Consider the following 20,551-nt stretch of genomic DNA (forward strand, 5'->3'; position numbering starts at 1 on the left):
CTCTTTTCTTTACTGTTCAATGCTTTGTCTTGGTTAATATATATTTAACCAACTAAATTACCTGCTTTTATTATATCTATTTCTGTGAGTACTAAAGTTGACTCTGAGCTATATAATAACATTTTCTATATATATTTATCACAAGGCTAAAAAGGTCCAGATCATAAATATGGCTGTCAGCAGTTATTCTTAAAAAAAAAAAAAAAGTTTTTTAATTTGAAAACATTAAATAAACACTTAACCAGGTAACTAACAATGGTATTTTACTCATGTATAAATATGTACACATATAAAAATATCCAAGCCAGTATATTCATTCACACAACAGCCAAGAAAAGCACAACACTCACTGAATATTCACACACATACACCAAAAAAAAAAAAAAAAAAAAGATATAATCTGTTTTTCAATATGGTCTTTCTCCTACTTCCCCACCACCACCCCAACACAAGGTCTCATTCTGTTGCTCAGGTTGAAATACAGCAGTGTGATCCTAACTCACTGCAACCTCAAACTCTTGGGCTCAAGCAATCCTCCTAGTTCACCCTCCTGAGTATCTGAGACTACAGGCACCTGCCACCATGTCCAGTTTTTAAATTTTTTTGTAGAAATGGGGTTCTGGGTATATTACCCAAGCTGGTATTGAACTCCTGGCCTCAAGTGATCTTCCCACCTTGGCCTCCCAAAGTGGTGGGATTACAGGAATGAGCCACCATGCCCAGCATAGATATTCTTAAATGTTCAGATCTAAGGCACTAAACTTCCTGGCTATGCTACTCAAATAAATAGTTTATTTTAATTTAGAAGTTATCAACAGAGAACAAAAAGTTATCATAAGAGAATATTCACAAGTACCCTTAAGAATTTGCTGAATGCTAATCATCATTCTTCTCACCTCCCTACTTAGACTATAACATTCCTAGTGACCATGTAGTAGAGTCATATGGTAGTTTGGTTATATTCAATTCATCTATGATGGGACTGTGGTATTTATAATTCTACCAAAGTACCTTTAATGTAGTATGTGCAATGAAGCATTTTCCTTCATAAAAGATTACATACTCAGAAATTATTAACTTTTATTTTTAAAAGGCCAAAGAAAATCGATAAGTATTAATGAAATTGTAGACAAAAAGATAGCATTAAATTATAATAAGAAACATACACAAATAATCAATTTAGTTTTTGCTTTACATGAGTTTCCTAAATGTCATCATAATCACCAGGAAGGAATTATTTTAAAGTACAATTTCTGGGTCTCGGTCACTTAGCTAGGAAAATACAGAATGTTCCCAGAATGACTTTGCTGTATCACTAGGTCTACAAACCACTGCTCTATATATACTACTGGCTCAAATGAGTGACCAGGTAGCTCTTCTGACTTTTCTAACGGCTTAGATCATTCTATTCAGTTCTGATATATAAATAAATGTGGACACACACAGTTGACCTCTGTAAAACACAAGTTTGAACTGTATAGGTCCACTTACACAGAGATATTTTTCAATAAATATGTTGGAAAATTCTTTGGACATTTGTGACAATATGAAAAAACAGAGAAACTGCATAGCAAAGCAATATCAAAGAAATTAAAAGTTATGTATGCTATAAATATGCACAATGTATGTGGATACCAGTCTATTTTATCATTTACTACCATAAAATATATGTATAAATCTATTATAAAAAGTTAAAATTTATCAAAACTTATGCACACTAACACAGACTGTACATGGTACCATTCACAGTTGAGAGAAATGTAAACAAAAATGGAGTATTAAATCATAACTGCACAAAATTAACTGTAGTACATACTATCCTACTATAATGATTTCGTGGCCACCTCCTGCTGCTATTGTGGTGAGCTGCAATGTTGTGAGTATCCACTTAAGATGCCAAGTGATATAAATCATCTCTATGTGAGTAATTTGTCTCTCTAGCAAATTGAGTATAGCAGTTAAAAGTAATCTTTCAAGGTTCTTATGTATTTTTTCATTGTGTTGAGTGCAATACCGTAAACTTTGAATACCACGAGATCCATAGAAAGTGCCAGTACTGATGCCAAATGTGCACCCAAGAAACAGAAATAAGTCAAGGCATTACAAGAAAAAGCTAAATAGCTTGATATGTACTATAGATCGAGGTCTGCAGCTGTGGTTGCTCACCATTTTAAGATAAATGAATCCAGCATAAGGATCATTATAAAAAAGGAAATCTGTGGAGCTGGTGCTGTAGCTATGCCAGCAAGCACAAAAACCTTACAAAATTTTGCAAAATACCTTTCCAAGTCATACTAAAAATGCAGCTTTTATGTGGATAGAAGATTGGTATAAGAAAGGCACACCCATAGGCTCTAATATGATTCAAAGAAAAGCGAAGTCATTACATGACAACTTAAAGCAAAAAGAAGGTGGAAGGATCTATACTGGAAAATTTAATGCCAGCAAAGGATGGTTTAATAGTTTTAGAATGAGGTTTGGCTTTAAAAAAGTCAAGATAACAGGAGAAGCAGTTTCTGCCAAGCAAGAGGCAGCAGACAAGTTCCCAAGCGCCATTAAGAAAATCACTGAGGGGAAAGGATATCTTCTTGAACAGGTTTTTAATGTAGACAAAAGTGCCCTATTCTTGGAAAAAATGCCACAAAGGATATTTATTAGTGAGAAAGAAAAGTGAGCACCAGGATTTAAAAAAGGAAGGGACAGACAAACTCTAATGTTTTGTGCAAATGCAGTTGGCTTTACGATCAGGACTGTCTTCATATGTAATATAATACAAAGCTGTTAACCCCTGAGCCTTGAAGGGAAAAGATAAACACCAGCTGCCAGACTTCCGGTTGTATAACAAGGCGGCCTGTACAATGAGAATCCTTTTTCTGAATTGATTCCATTGATGTTTTTGCCCCTAAAGTCAGGAAGTACCTTGCCAGTAAGAGACTGACTTTTAAAATTCTTTTGATAATTGACAGTGCCCTTGCCACTCAGACGAGTTAGACACTGAAAGGGTCAAAGTGGCCTATTTGCCCTCAAATACAACATCTCAAATTCAGCCCGTAGATCAGGGGTCAGAAGGAACTTTAAGGCTCATTACAAGTGGTATTCTATGGAAAGGATCTGTCAATACTATAGAAGAGAACCCCAATAGAATATCATGGAAGTCTGGAAGGATTACACTATTAATGATACAACTGTTGGTATAGAGAAAGCCATGAAAGCCATCAAACCTGAAAGAATAAATTTTGCTGGAGAAAACTGTGTTCAGATGTTGTGCATGATGTCACAGGATGCACAAGAAAGCCAATCAAGGAAATCATGAAAGAGGTTGTGCACATGTCAAAAAAGGTAGGTAGTAAAGGGTTTCAAACTATGGGTCTTAGAGAAATTTAAGAGCTAACAGATATCACACCAGAGGAATTAACAAAAGACAACTAGATGGAGATGAGTGCTTCTAAACCAGTGTCAGAAGACAAGGAAGAAGACGTAGAAGAGGCAGCTCCAGAGAACAAACTGACATTAGACAATCCAGCAGAAGGGTTCTGGATATTCAAGATTGCTTTTGACTTCTTTTATGATATGGACCCTTCATTTACTCAGGCACTGAAACTAAAGCAAATGTTTGAAGAAGGATCAATATCATATAGAAATATTTTTAGAGAAATGAAAAAGCAAAAACATCAGTCAGAAATTACAATGTATTTCTGTATAGTTACATTAAGGATGTCTGCCTCACTTGCCTTCTTTCTTCCACCTCCTTAACCTCTTCCACTCCTAAGACAGCAAGACCAACCCTTCCTTTTCCTCTTCCTCCTCGGAGGCTGCTACCTGTAATCCCTATGTTGTTTAATAGTCAACTATATATGGAGAAAATTCTCATTATTCTAATTCCAGAGTACTGCTACATTATAAATCAGAAAACTACTGAACATTTAAAATTTATCCCTGCATTGACAAAGGACAAAAATTACAAGAATTATACAAATGTATCACCTAAAGCTGCCTTCACTCTGAATAGCCTGTGTGCATTTCCAACAGTAATACTTCTACAACCTTACACCTTAATAGATGAAAGGATGATAAAAGGTGAAATTCTGAAATATATTCATTGATCACTACTTACTATATTTAGAATTTTACACTTTTAAAAACATTAGCCAAAGCAGGATGACCAAAGGATTAAATTTTTAAGACTCCATCATGTGTACATTCACACTTCCCACTTTTCAAGTGGAGTGGCTTATTTATCATGGTAATTCCCATTCCTATGCTTTACAAGGGCTACATAGTGGTAAATTCCAAGAATTATGAAGCATGTCCTACACTGCTCTTGGGATTTCATGTATATTTATTATAGCTCTTCATTCTCCTGATTCCTCCCTCAGCTCTAAACCCTCACTAGGAGCCACTACCTCTACTTCACTGACTCTGCATAGTATATTGTAGACTAAGTTTGGCCAACAATATTTAGAGAACTCTTTGTGGAACTCTTTCCACTTCTAGGCAAAGAATCACAGAATAACTGACACTAATAACTTATTCTCTCACAATATAGTTCAGTTATCAGTCAGATATCAAATGTTTTCCTACTTAAAAGTTCTCCAGTAGGGATATACAACCAACTTAAGTGCCTCATCTTAGCCTAATTGGAATCACTGTCTTTCAGGGTAACAGAATCTGAAGCATTAAAGGAAAGGCAACTATCCCAGGGATAGTTCTTCAAGTCAGATTTTTTTGGTTTGAAGTCTGGTCTATTTACCAAATACCGTTCTGCTTGCTCACTATTAACAGCATACAACATCTATAACAAAATTTTACCTTAGAATATTACTGTCTTAAAAGAACTTAGAATTATCAAATATTACAAGGGCACACATCATGAGATTTACTTTGGAATACCATGAACTCTGATCCAAGAATAAGCTGCCTGGTAAATTACTGTTTAATTTATATAATGTATGATTCCAAGTTGAAAACAGATCATTGCTTCATCTAAATAATACTGTTGGCATAAGTCACTAAGAAGTCCTTTCATACCACAGATTTTAGGCACCTGACTTGTTATTACAAGGTGTGCAAAACAGGATATAAATTTTCTGATGATATTAGGTTAGGGGGTTATAAGATTTCATGATCAAGTTTCTTTGTCCCGAGAAATTAATATGACCAAACAACACATATCTGTTGTTTGGCATATCTGTTTCATTTCCATGTGTGTGTTTCTGTGTGCATATGTGTATGGGTAACGTACATAATTAATGAGTCCATGGCTTCAGTTGCAGGCACCACTTAAAGACACAGTTTTCACTAAGGTGAAAGACAAATTTTTATCAGACATTTCCAATGATATGAACAACAGGTGCATTTGGAAACAGGATTAAATAAAATGTTTATATAAATGCCTCCCTGTATCACAGGGAGTAAGACAACCAAGTTGCTCCAAGTCAATGCCAGAGCTTTTCAGTCAATTTAACCTAACACTTACTTAGTGAGTGTTTTATTTATTACAAGGCCCTATGACAAGCACTATGAGGAAGATGAAGAAATAAAATTTGGTCTCTATTCTCAAAAAGATTACAATCTTGCTGGAATAATTACATGCGCGCACGTGTGTGTGTGTTTGTGTGTGTGTACATATGTACCTCCAACAGATACAGCAGTTATCAGTTCAAAATAAGGAATAAACTCATGGATTTAGTAAAGAAAGGGACCTTAAAGAACATATAGTCTGTCTATTTTTTTATAAATGTGGAAACTGGGCATAGAGATTTAAAAGCTTGCCAACGACCACAAAGCTTACTTATAGCAGCAGTAGCTTTTAAGTATAGTGACTGCCAATTAGAGGTCAGTTAATCTTAATTGGCATGAATAAAATCCTGCCAACATCAGAAGTCAACAAGATCATCACTGGGCTTTTCTTTAGAAGACACAAAACAGCAAATGCATTCTGAAAGAACATGGTTCGGATCCCAGATGTTCAAGACTGACAATCTACTTCTCTGTGAATGTCTATGTGTATAATTTGTGTATTCTGTAACATGTATATTTGATCATAAACTTATCTTTTTCTCCCTAAAAAATAATACACGTTTAGTATAGAAACTCTGGAATTCCCAAAAGGAATCGTGTAGATAAAATGGAACAAAATGGAATTGGACAATCTTTCTTTTCTCAATATCCAATAAAGCAATCAAACAAAAAAAAAACTGTTAAACAGAATTGCCCTTGCAGTAACTAAACAAATGAGGATACAGAAGTTAATACCAAAAACAAACAAAAGCCTAAAAAATTCTACAATAGTTCTGCACAGTTCTCAACTTCAATTCCTCTCTCAAAAGTTGTACTGGAATCTACAAAATCCCCCCAAAGTCTCACCAATGTGCCAATATGGATAAAAGCAAATTGATGAAAGTCCTAACTTAATTATTAATTTTCAATCCTAAAGAAAGAATTTGTTAGGCCACTGGGCTGAAAAATGCCCACAATGGGAAAAATAAATGCTGAACAATAATGTAACATACAAACTTCTGAGACAAAGAAGACTCACACCTAGCAACGATGTCATTTGCATATAAAGGTTAACAGCTATAGTCTTATCAAATAAGAATAAACTTATTCAGTAAACAGAGCAAATAAAGCTTATTGGGGGTGTGTATGTGGTGGGGAGAGTTTATGGGGAACTCAACAATGAACTATAGCCAATTAAAATACGATTCTAATTCTCTCCCCTCCCTCCCTCCCTCCCTCCCCCCCCCTCCCTCCCTCCCTCCCTCCCTCCCTCCCTCCCTCCCTCCCTCCCTCCCTCCCTCCCTCCCTCTCTCTCTCTCTCTCTCTCTCTCTCTCTCTCTCTCTCTCTCGGTGATGAGCTATGAATCCACTAAAATAAAAACTAAACATGAACAAATTTTATGTGCAAAACAGGTGGTAAACATGAATCTTGATAGTGTGAAAATAATTATGTAACAAAAAATGGAAAAAATGGGGTGGATACATAAGAGTGTTAATTTCTTCATTTTTCAGAGTAGAAATACAATAATGTCCAAAATTGAAATCTGCAGGATAAAACAAAACTTCTTTTTTAACCTTAGATTGGGATCTTTTAGAAAATAACTTCTTGGGTTTAATAAATATCCAAAGTTCGGTAATTCCTACAATTTTTATTTGGTTAAATTCAGGAAAACTGAATGCAAACAAAATTGCCATGGGCAGCATGCATACAACAAACTAATTTTTTTTTACCAAAATGGATCCTCTACATAGTACTTCAAAATATTTCTCACTTAAAAGAACATGAATATCTGTCCACATTTTATATATATATATATATTATATATATATATGCACACACACACCATATTTCCACATATTTCTTATTATTTTTCCTATAGGTATGTTAAGGTAAAAAAAAAAATTAAAATAGTGGATCAAACTGCTTGAGAAAAATAACCACGTACCTCAACTAGATAATCAAAAATACTCTAGATCAAGTGGAACAAAATTTTTAAACATTTTCAGATAATCTTTTCAAGTACAATGAAATAATCTGCCTTTTGAATGAAGAATTACAAAAAGATAAGATTGATTGTTCCATTAACTGTTAATGGAAATACATGAACAGTTTTCGTATTATTTCAAGTGAAGCGACAGTATCAAAGAAAATTAGATGAAGTCTACATTATGAAGATGATCAGGAGCCGTAAAACTGTATACCAAAGAAAGCATTTACAAGAGAAAACAGGTGTGAATATGTTCGATTTATTTAGTTTCAAAGTTGTCCAAGTAGGTCAAAGAGGCATCCAATAAACAATTTTTTCTACCCTGCAAATCAATGATCCCTGAGGTAGTTAGTACAAAATAAATCTCTGGGACAATCAAGTATTTCAAAACTTATACTTATAAATACTTATCTAAGAAATAAGAACTGAATTAAGCTTAACTAATATATAAATCGACATATCTCCACTTGGTCCCTATATTGGCAGGTCATATCATGTCCCTAATAGCAACCTGGGAGTCCTAAGGAATGTGGTCAGTAATAGGGAGGGGTTATGAATGACATCATCACATATTTACTGTCAACTCATTAACAGACAATGTTGGTATATGGGTCAAGTTGGGAGGAATTACTAAATCCAGTACTCCTGCTAAACTTAAAGGTGTCATTATTTTTTAAATGAAAATTAAATAATCCAACTGCAGCTTTTATCTGGAATGAAAAGTTGCTGCCTGTCAACAGCATGTTGCCTAGCAAATAAAAAACAAACAAACAAAAAGATATACTTTATCTAGAATTTTAAAATAAAAATAGGAAATAAAACTTGTGTTATAGAGCATTTTGAAAATGTTTCCATCACTGATTTTGTAGCTAAAAATTATATATTACCTATAAAATTCTCACATCTGTATACTTACAAAGTTATATAAACAAGACTTTCTATTCTATTAACAAATATTCCTACAAAAAGTATGAGTGAATTATACCTATTTGTTAAAAAATATAAAAACACACCACTTTCCAGTCTGCAAGAACAACTAATTCATATCAGATAAGATGAAATTTACTAACAATTTTTATAAAAACATTGGTAAAATTGATGGATGAGAATGAAAAATGAAAAAACATAATTTTTACTGTACAAATGATTATATATTATTTTTTAACAGCCTTTTCTTGAGGCAAAACCTTGATGTTCCAGCAGATGGGAGCATTACTTTACAAGAAGAATTCATAGTAAATTAAAAAGAGGCTTAATACTGCTCTTTCTAGATGGTGACTCAAGAAAATACCAAAAACAATACCACCATCACCTTTATTAGGTGAAAGTTAAAATACAAATTCTAGTACTGTTTATATAGTATCTACCTCTGTATGGTTGGCATTTTTCAAAGAAGGGTAAGTATGGACAAAAGGTTAGAACTTCGCCTCTCTTCAGTCAGATAAATGTTCTTAATTAGATAAACAAACAATACTATGAGACAAAAGGTATTTTAGGACGTCTGTAGGTGGTTTCCATGCTTTACTATTGTTCTTTGAGATGAAATTGTGGAAAGAATATATTTAAGCTGTTTTTTCAGCCAGCCAGAATTAGTTTTTGCACACTCTTTCCAGGTGGAGTGTTTGTACAGAGATAAAGATTAAAATAGACTCAAAAGAAAGGCTGCGGGGTGTAGGGGACAGGGACAATATTGGTATAAATTCCAAGTTAACAAATAAGGTGAGATGTTTTCTTGAGTTCTCCAGAGCTGAAGAGTAATTTCAAACAAAATAACAATTTTGCCTACACTGGAATAAACTGTGGAAATCACTGACAATTTTATAAAATCTTTTTTTCCCCTCATTTATTCCCAGTGAATAGACTGGGACACAATTTACTTAAGAACACATTCAGATCAAATGAACTCAAGGTTCAATAATCTAGTTAAGTCATATGATGACATGGTATTTTCTCATTAATATTAAGAAAACTGTTTTGATAATGTCCCAATACTCAAAATTGATAAAATAATTCATAATGAAAGGCTTGCAATCCTCCAGAAAAGGCATTCTCTCTCTCACCTCTGAGTTTGCATTAGTCTTCACTACTGTGTGGCAGTGTGCGTGGAATCATATGTATACTTACACATATAACCACGTCCATATATATGTGAGTATAAAGGTATATCTATATATGTATTTATCTTTTAGTAACTGTATTTACTTTATAAAGTAAATATCATGCTATTAGAACCCTGATATTAATGAATAAACCAATAAAGTTGTTTTAAAGAATATCTGGGTCAATAGTCATAAAATAAACAACCCCCAGTGGGACAATAATGGAGTTAATATGAAATATTCAGGGGAAAAGAGGCATTATAAATTACTACAATTATTTTCTGATTATTAACCATGAATCATATCTTATAAATGATAATAAGTATCAATTCTGCATTAGTATTGAAGAATAAATAAAAAAGAAATAACACTGAGAGGACTTCTTTTAAATATGTCTAAAAATAAAGTATAATATATTCACTTATGAATTATGTATGCTAAGGAAAGAAACACCACAAACTTGTAACCAATCTGAAAATCCTTTAAACTTTCCAATGCAATATAGTTTTATTGGCACTGACTTATAACTACTGCATACCTCAAATATCATACTAGTCAACAGCAGTCTACATTCTCTGAACACATGGAATCTAACTACTAGAAAGATGACTTAGGAAGAGGAATTAAGCTGAACCAAAGCTAATGTGTTTACTTGGGTGGATAAATAGAATAAAGGCAACAAAGACCTGAATCAACAAGAACATCATTTTTTTGGAAGAAGGAGGGATATATATATATATATATATACACACACATATATATATATATACACATATATATATGAATGGCACAACATTTAAGATCAGGGCACTAAACTACAGTCAGTGGGTGAGGAGAGGCACATGTAGGGCAAATTTCCCTTGAAGAGCCATAAACTACCTACCCATAAATTACAGTATTGTGCTTTCTTGCAATAGCAATATGCTCATTTGATAAGAATTAAGTTACTACCCACTATTCAGTAAGTTTTACCAACGTATTTCATAGAAAGTTACAGGCTCCCTTACATTTTAGCAGGATCACCAAACATAACTCCCTCATTGTCACATGTGAAAAAATTGAGACACATATTTTACTCACAGATCCAGCTGCAAGCAGATTGAGATTAGGATTTTGGGGTGCTCTACCTCCATCCTTTTCTGCAAACCTTTCCACCCTGCCCAAGGTTCAAGGGCTGTCAAAGAGACAACTGATGATCAATTATAAACACACAGGTTCTAATATATTGTTTTCTATATTCTTGTCATTCTTTACACATCTTTTCTCATGTATACACCCTTCTCTGTCCCAATAAAATGCTATTCCTTAATATTTGAGGTTAAAAAACAAATAAACAAAACCCCAATAGTAATAACCACCCTTATCCAAACAAACCCCAGTAACAATAACAAAAAACACCAGTCTTATTAACTGAGTACAGGAAGAATTGAGTCTTCTGGATGAAAAACAATTTAAATACACTCTAAACTCAATTTCCTAATGCTTAAATAAGGTAGAGGTAGTTCATGATATTCATCTTATTCCCTTGCAAAGATAGCAGGTAAACAAACATGGAATCTCCAATACTGGATCTGCACTACTTTCTACTTATTAATAAAAAAAATCATCTTTTCAAACTGAGCACACAAGAAAGCACATAGAGGAATAATCTTTTGTCCTTCTGGAGTCAGAGCAGACTGCTAAACAATGAGACTAACCAGAGGAACAGGACTGTAAACAAAAGGCTTCCCATCTAAGAAGGCTCAGGGAGCACACCATTTACCTTGACATCCTTCAGAAATATCACTGGTTGTATAGAATAAACAACAAAAACACAAATCTATGCCCTGAGGAAAGCTAAAAAACTGAGTTAACCAGAGTGCTGAAGAATTTCTGGAATATATCAAGCACATGGGCTCAAAAATCCATTAGAACCAAAGGGGTTACAACCCCATATATGTAAAAGACCTCTATAAAAAATAAGTTTTCCCAGGAAAACTCCAGAATTACCAAAAAATCTAAAGTAGCAGGATGAAGATCATAAAGAATATGTTGTAAATGAATTAAAGGAGTTTATCAATCTCTTAATTCTAAGTACTCAGCAGCTCCATCTGACCCCAACAAAAGGCCACAACTATACTTCTCTACATAAAATAAGAGCTGCTTCATAACATAACTGGAGTAAGCACTGAGGCCTGAGAAGAAGGAGTGGTGTCTAACTTTTTGGCCCTTGAAAGAGGGGGTCTGATACCGAAAATGCAAGGTTTCCTTACATCCTAAAAAAAATCTGGTATTATTTCCACTTTATTTCAACCAGCTTCTGAAATAGTCCCCAGTGGTTCTTAACTTCCAGCATTTACACCTTTGAGTAATCCTCTACCACAATGTAGAGGCTGACCAGTGTAACCAATATTATAGGATATTGTGGAAATGATGCAGTATGCCTTCTGATGTTAACCGTTAACTTCTCTAAGAATATCTACTCTGGGGAAGGCTACCTGCTATGTGTATGGCCTAAAGACAGATAAGCAACCCTATGAAGAGGTACATGTGGTAAAAAACTGAGGCATCTTGCAAAGAGCCAGTAGTAACCTGCCAACCAGTAATGAGTACACCAGCTTAGATACAGATCATCCAGCCCCTTTGAAGCCTCTGGATGACTGTTATCCCAGTTGACATCTTGACTGTAACCTCATGAGACCAAGAGTCAAAACCAACTACATAAGTGGAATTCTCATCCCACAGAGACTGTGAGAAAATAAATGTTTGTTTTAAGCCAGTACTTTTTGGAGTTGTATGCTATGCCACAATAGATAACTAATACATCCTTCTTCAGAATTTATAAAAAATAACAACAACAACAAAAACTCAACAGGTATTGATAATCCAAAACAGACCCAGATATAAATACAGTAAATATTCTCTACAGAAAAATATTACATGCCATAAAATCTATAAGATGTGATACATTCGAATTTAGAGAAAAACTTATGGTATTAAATAAAATTATAAGGAAAACATGCAATTTGCAATATGTAACTTACAAAGCTGGAAAAGAAACTAAGTAAATTAAAAGTACATAATGAAGAATAAAGATCAAAGCACAAAGTTGATGAAATAATTAAGACATTTAAACAATTTCAATGTCTAGAAAAAAGATGTAGATCTTCTGACTTTATTATGTGCACATAATATAATCCTTGTTAATAAAATTGTGCAAAGTTAGGGCTTAAAAAATGTTCACACAGAATTCATAAAGACTCGAAGATCAAATATTTATTAGCAAAAATGACAGGTAAATAAGAAAAAAAATCTCTTAGCAAGAAACTTGGTTCTTTAATTTTAAATACAGTAGATATCAATAACTTACTATATACAGTGAAATGCTGGATGTTCCCAATAAAATCATGAACAAGATGCGCACTGTCACTGCTAATATTTAATACTATTCTAGAAAAATCAAAGAAAAGAATTCCACTAACCCAAATTCATGTGGCTAATATATACAAAGTAAGTTTAAAGACAACCATTCTTTCTAATAAAGGTTAGGCTGCAAGATTACTTCAAACAGAAATACTCCATTTTAGTTCCCAAACTGTCAACTTAACCACTGGAACAATATGTTTATAATTACTTTGTTAATGTATGCATATTGCCGAAAATAAGTAAGTAAATATTGTCATCTGAGCTTGTTTCATCAAAAAATTACCAACAATTCTTATTTCAGTAATTATTATATTAATGTAGTAAACTGAAAAGTTCTATTGCTTCATATATTCAATTGCCTTTTTTAACTATCATTGATAAGTGGCAAAATTATTATGTGCTATCCTGATGTTAATACAAAATAACTTAGGAAAAAAACAAAATAAATCTCATCTCTAAAATGCAATTCTTGTCGAAAATAAGAAAAATGTGCTTTCTGTTGAAATAAAAAGATCAAATAAATGATCAATGTGTAATTTTTGGTTCAAAAAGGTTCAAGCCATTCTGGTCTGGTACATAGGTGCTTGGAAGCTGACACTCTTATCACAAGCAAAAAGCTGAACAAACTGAAAAACTACTCTCAGATTTTATCAGAACACTGAAGTCAGGGCAAAGACAAACTGTTAGTCACCCTCCAAACTGGACAGAAATAAGCAGATACAGAGAATCACAGCTAGTCAGAGAAAGAGCAGAAACCACTGCAGCTGGTTTAAGGGTATTGCTGGAGGCTCAATGTAGACTAGCTCAAGAGTTAAAAATTCCAAGGGAACCCATTCTTAGGGAGGCCTCAATAATTTTTCTGAGTTTTACTTCCAAGAACCCTACCAGATTATCACAGAGACAATCAGAAAAAAATACCCTCCTGCTTAAGCAGGAAAGTAGAAAAGCAACCATAGTGAAATAGACCCAGAATATTCTGTTCTTAACAAAGCTTGCCCTCAAGAGAAACTATTTTATCAGAGCTGAAAAACACAGCGGAAAGGAAATACCCAACTCCAGTCTCTCTAGCCTTACTGACACATCTAAGGAGTGGCGGGACTAAAGAATCCCTGAAAATAACAACCCAGAGGCACAGGCTCGCACTAAAAAACTGACACCTAATCACAGGACTACAGAATGGTTCTTCTCTCCCCAAACCACCACATTTATAGGGTTCCTGTACAATGAGAGGGGATTACAAATGAAAGAACAGCATTTTCCAGACCTCATTTAAGAAATCCTTAGGAAAATCCAAAGTAAACAGGGTAGACAAAACAAGGACACAGAAGAAATTTTAGCCTACAGAACTACAGCTACAGAAAACAGCCTAACTGGCCCTTTCTCCACACTACCACACCCTCATTTTTTGTTCTGTGTCCCTCTCAACTCTGTGGCCCAGGCTGGAGTGGCATGGTCATAGTGTAACCTCAAACACACTCCCGTAACTTTTATTGTAGTATATTGTTAAAATTGTTCTATAATTATTATTGTTATTAATCTCTTATTATGCCTAATTTATAAATTAAACTTTATCAGAAGTATGTACATATAGGGAGAAGAAGAGAGGGAAAGGGAGGGAGGAAAAATAAAGAAAATCTTGAAAGAAGCCGGAAGAAAAACAATCTTATGACAATAACATCAGACTTTTATTCAGAAATCATGAAAGCAAGAAGAAAGTGGAGTAAGATATTTAGGATGCTGAAATAAGAAATATACCTAGAGTTTTCTATCAAGTGAAATTATCCTTAAAAAGTGAAGGAAACATAGACTTTCAAAGACAAACAAAAATTTCCGGAAATTTGTTGCCAGTAAATTTGCCTGACAAGAAATGTTTGTAAAAGTTCCTCGGAGAGAAGGAAAATTATGAAGGGCAGAAATTTAGATATGCATAAAGAAAGGAGAAGTGTTAGAGAAAGAATAAGCTAAGGGAAAATATTATTTTTCTTATTCATAATTGATCTAACAAGTAATAAGCTAAGGGAAAATATTATTTTTCTTATTCATAATTGATCTAACAAGTAACAGTTTGTTCAAAATAGAGCAAAACTGTATTCAGTAATTATAGCCTATGGATGAAGAGAAATGTATAACAGAAATCTAATAAGGGAATAGGAGGACGAAACTGGGAATATTCTGTTAGATGGTACTTGCACCACCCATTAACTAGTACAGTGTAATCTGAAAGTGGACTTGGATTGGTTGTAAATGTGTACTGCCACCTTTATGGCAATCACATACAAAAAAAATTTTTTTTAAAGGAATTATAATTAATAGGCCAAGCAAAGGAAAAAACTGAAACATATAAAAAGCTCAATTAAAATCATAGAAGACAGAAAAAGAGTGGATAACAGGAACAAAGAACAAGGAACAATGAAGAGAAACAGCAACAAACATGGTAGATATTGATCCAACTGTATCAGTAATGACTTTAAATCACACCAACTGAAAAACAGAGATTGTCAGAGTATATTAAAAAGACAACTATATAAGAAATTCACTTTAAATATAAAGACACAGATCAAAAATAAAAATAAATTATATCATGCTAACAATCAAAAGAGAGGTAGAGTAGCTATATTCAGACAGAGCAAATTTCAGAGTGAGAAAAATTATAGGAATAAAGAGAGCATTACATGACAATAAAGGAGTCAATTCTCCAATGAGACATAACAATCTTAATGTGTGTGTGCCCAACAAAAAGCGTCAAAAAACATGGTAGAAAAGAAGAAATTGATGAATCTAGTAGTATAGTTGGAAATATCAATATTCCTCTATGAATAATTGACAAATCCAGGAGAAAGAACATCAGCAAGGATGTTCTTGAACTGGCCAGTACCATCAACCAACTGATCTAATTGACATTTATAGAATACTGCACCTAAAAGGAACAGAGAACACATTTTTTCAACCTCACATGGCATATTCACCAAAACAGACCACATTATGAGGCTTAAAACAGACGTTGACAAATTTTAATATGTCAGATAAAGTATGGTCTCAGACCACAATGGAATTAAACTAGAAATGAATAACAAAAAGATAGCTGGAAATCCCAAAATATGTAAAGATTAAAAAATATACCACTAACACATTGGTTAAAGAAGAAATCTCAAGAGAAATAATTAATATGAACTAATGAAAGGGAGAATAGAACTTACCAAATTTGTAGGATGCAGTAAAAAGCAGTCTACAGAGGGAGATTTACAGCACTGAATGCATGCATTATAACAGAAGAAACACCAAAAACCAATAATCTAAGCTTCTTCCACCTTTGGAAATTAGAAAAAAAGAGAGCAAATTAAAACCAAAATAAGCAGAAAAATGGAAATAAAAATTGGAACAGAAATCAATAAACTTGAAAACAAGAAAATCAAGAGAATCGAAAATATGAAAAACTGGCTCTTTGAAAAGGTCAGTAAAAGTGATAAACCTCTAGTCAAGCTAACTGAGACAAAAAAAAGCTAAGACACAATTACTAATATTGTAAATAAAAAGAGGAGCACCACTACTGATCCAATAGACATTAAAATGATAATAAATATTAGGAACATCTCTAGCCCGCAAATTTGATAAACTAGTTAAAATGGAACATTCTTTAAAAGATACAATCTACCAAAACTTACATTAGGAGAAATAGATAACCTAAATAATCTATAACTATTAAAGAAATTGAATTAGTAATTAGTAATCTCCCCAACCAGAAAGCACCAAGCCAGGATGGGTTCATGGTGAACTCTAAACATTTAAGAAACAAAGGATACTGGCCCACTACCATCTTTTACAGAAAATAGAAATTAAGTTCTAACTTGTTAATACAAGCCTAGCATTAATCTCCTACCAAAACCAGACAAAGATCTTAAAGGAAAGCAACAAACTTATAACTCTCACAAGCACAGATGTAAAAATTCTCAACTTATAAATTGAATTTAACAATATGTGAAAAGAATTATACAACAAAACCAAGTGGTATTTCTATCAGCTATGCAAGGCTGGCTCAACATTCCTAAAGCAATTAATGTAATCCATACCAACAAAAAAAGAGAAGATAAATCATATAATCTTTTCAACAGATACAGAAAAAGCATTTGACAAAATATAACACTTGTTCATGACATACACACACACACACTCACACACACACACACACCTCTTAGAAAACTAGAAATAGAAAGAACTTCCTCAACTCTGTAAAGAATATCTACAAAAAAAAAAAATCTACAATGAGCATCATAATTATTTAATGGTTAGACACTAGATGCTTTCCCAGTAAGAGCAGAAACCATACAAGCATGTCCTCTGTCACCAATCCTACTCGACATAGTACTGGAACCCCTGAAGCACAAGACAAAAAAAGGAAACAAAAGGTACACAGATAGACAGGAAGAAATAAAAGTGTCTTTGTTCATAGACAGCATGATTGTGTATGTAAAAAAATCACAAAATATAAACAACAAAATCACTTGAACTAATAAACAATTATAGTAAGGTTGTAGGACATAAAGTTAATTAACAAATACCAATTGGTTTCCTATATACTAACAATGAACAATTGAAATTTAAAATTAAAACAGTATCATTTATATTAGTGTCAATAAAAGCTCACCAAAAACACAGGTATAAATCTAACAAAATATGTATAGATTTTTATGAGGAAAACTACAAAACTGTGTTTTAGGAAATGAGGGAAAATCTAAATAAATGGAAATATATTTCACAAACAGAAAGAGTCCATATCGTTAAACATCAGTTTTCCCAACCTTGATCAACAGATTCAATGCAATCTCAATTAAAATCTCGGCAAGTTACTGTATGGACATGATAAACTGATGTTAAGGTTTATATGGAAAAGCAAATGACCCAGAACAGCCAATACGATACTGAAAGAGAACTAAGTCAGAGGGCAGAAAGTACCTCACTTCAACACCTGTTACAAAGCTACAGTAATTAACACAGTGTGGTAACTATGAAAGAGTATCAATGGAGAAAGAATAGACTTTCCAACAAATGGTGCTGGAACAAACAGATGTACACATGCTAAACAATGAATTGACATACCTTTACACCCTTCACAAAAATTAACTAAAAATAGATTATAGGTCTAAACATAAAAAGGCATAACCATAAAACTCCTAATATGTACCACTAGAGAAAATCTAGGTGATCTTCGGTTTGGCAGTGAGTTTTTTGGGTACAATACCCTAAGCACAATCCATGAAAGAAAAAATTGATCAGGGGGATTACATTAAAACTAAAAACTTCTGTTCTGCAAATGGCAATGTTAAGAAAATGAAAAGATAAGCTATAGACTGGGACAAAATATTTGAAAAACACATAACTAACAAAATAGTACCCACAATACACAAAGAACTCTTACAACTTAATGATAAAAAAAACCCACCTAGTTTTAAAAAGGCAAAAGATCCACACAAACAGCTTACCAAATGAGATATATAGGTGGCAAATATACATATGAAAAGATGATCAACAACATGTGTCATTAGGGAATTGCATATTCAAACAGTGAGCTACCAATCCACACCTACTGTGTTTCCCTGAAAATAAGACAGGGCCTTATATTTATTTTTCCTCAAGAAGACACTCTAGGGCTTATTTTCAGGGGATGTGTTATTTTTTTAAGTATGGAACAACAATCTACATTAATTCAAATATAGTTCAGTTGCCTTCTTCTGGAACATCATCTAACTCTCCAAATCCCGAATTCCATCCTGAATTTCTTGCGACTCTATTTTCTTTAGAACCATTGGCTCCAATCTCTCATGTGGAGCAATAGAGCTCTCAAGGGGCAGGTGAGAAGGGCTGCTTGTCTTCTTTACCCTTCTTCCAGGAAATGCATGGGTTGTGCAGATAGGCTACTTAGCCACGCCCATCACTAGGTCTTATTTTCAGGGTAGGGCTTATGTTGTGCAAATGCTTAGAAATCCTGCTAGGGCTTATTTTACGGGTAGGTCTTATTTTGGGGGAAACACGGTACTGCAAATGGCTAAAATTCAAAACAATGACAACACCAAAGGCTGGTGAGAATGTGGAGCAATGGGAACTCTCATTCATTGCTGATGGAAATGCACAGCCACTTTGTAAGACAGTTTGGCAGTTTCTTATAAAACTAAACATATTCTCTTTTTAAGTAATCCAGCAATCACATACATTGGTACCAAAATGAGTTGCAGAATTAGGCCCAAACACCTGAACCTGACTGTTTATGTCGCTTGCTTTATAATTGCAAAACTTGAAAAGCAAACAAGATGTCCTTCAATAGGTGAATGCATAAACAAATCATAGTTTATACATAAAATGAAACATTATTCAGTGCTAAACTGAAATAAACTACCAACCATGAAAAGACATGAAGAAACCTTAGATGTGTATTGCTAAGTGAAAGAAGCCAATCTGAACGGGCTAAATAATGCTAATACATGTATCCAACTATATGAGTGAGATACTGGAACAGGTAAAACTATAGAAGCAATGAAAAGATCAGAGGCTCTCAAGGATTGCTGGAGGAAGAGTGGAGTGGGGATTTTTAGGACAATGAACTATTACAAGGATACCATAACACATGCCATGTATTTGTCAAAACCCATAAAATGTAAACACAAAGACTAAAACCTCAATGTAAACTATATGGACTTTTATTAATAATGTTTAACACTGGCTCATTAAATGTAACAAATGTCCCATACTAAAGCAAGATATTAATAGGGAAACTTAGTTAATAGTGGGGAGTTGGAGGCCGGGCGCGGTGGCTCACGCCTGTAATCCTAGCTCTTGGGAGGCCGAGGCGGGCGGATTGCTCAAGGTCAGGAGTTCAAAACCAGCCTGAGCAAGAGCGAGACCCCGTCTCTACTATAAATAGAAAGAAATTAATTGGCCAACTGATATATATATATATATATAAAAAAATTAGCCGGGCATGGTGGCGCATGCCTGTAATCCCAGCTACTCGGGAGGCTGAGGCAGAAGGATCGCTCGAGCCCAGGAGTTTGAGGTTGCTGTGAGCTAGGCTGACGCCACGGCACTCACTCTAGCCTGGACAACAAACCGAGACTCTGTCTCAAAAAAAAAAAAAAAAAAAAAAATAGTGGGGAGTTGGGAGAGGAACAGGTATATATGGGAACTTGCAATGCTTTCCACTCAATTTTTCTTTAAACCTAAAATAGGTTTAAAAACTAAACTTATTTTATTCATAAGATTTATTTAGAGTATTTTTAAACATAGGAAATACTCTTAAAAATCAACTAAAATATTTAAAATAAACATTAAATATTGGAAGGAGGTAAGCAAAAGAAAAAGGAAGGAAGGCTGGCTCAAGTTTTACTTCCCACTGCAGTCAACTATTGGAATCCAAAAATATGCACAGAAATCTAGACCCCAAAATTCTTTACCCTTTATTATTTGTGAAAAAGCCAGGTGAGAACACATCTTATAAGACCTGTGCAAATGAAATGTAGAACAAAAGGTAGTTTCAAACTAGTAAGGCAGAAAACTTATAAAATGAACTAA

At 33.9% G+C, this 20,551-nt stretch overlaps 1 protein-coding gene across 6 annotated transcripts in view; it reads right to left on the bottom strand.

Moving 5' to 3' along the window:
* The window catches only part of ORC4 (origin recognition complex subunit 4), an 87,541-nt gene that overhangs the window by 59,692 nt on the left and 7,298 nt on the right, over positions 1-20,551 (bottom strand). For 2 of the 6 annotated variants that reach the window (XM_012744779.3, XM_076005510.1), the window contains exon 2: positions 16,189-16,299. The exons of 3 other annotated variants lie outside the window; for them this stretch is intronic. The gene's annotated coding sequence lies outside the window, so the exon portion shown is untranslated. Of the gene's footprint in view, positions 1-10,666; positions 12,508-16,188; positions 16,300-20,551 lie in introns of those variants that run through there. One more of the 6 variants, XM_012744780.2, reaches the window with a different exon arrangement.

This window comes from Microcebus murinus, chromosome 8 (assembly GCF_040939455.1).
Source record: "Microcebus murinus isolate Inina chromosome 8, M.murinus_Inina_mat1.0, whole genome shotgun sequence".
Lineage (NCBI taxonomy): Eukaryota > Metazoa > Chordata > Mammalia > Primates > Cheirogaleidae > Microcebus > Microcebus murinus.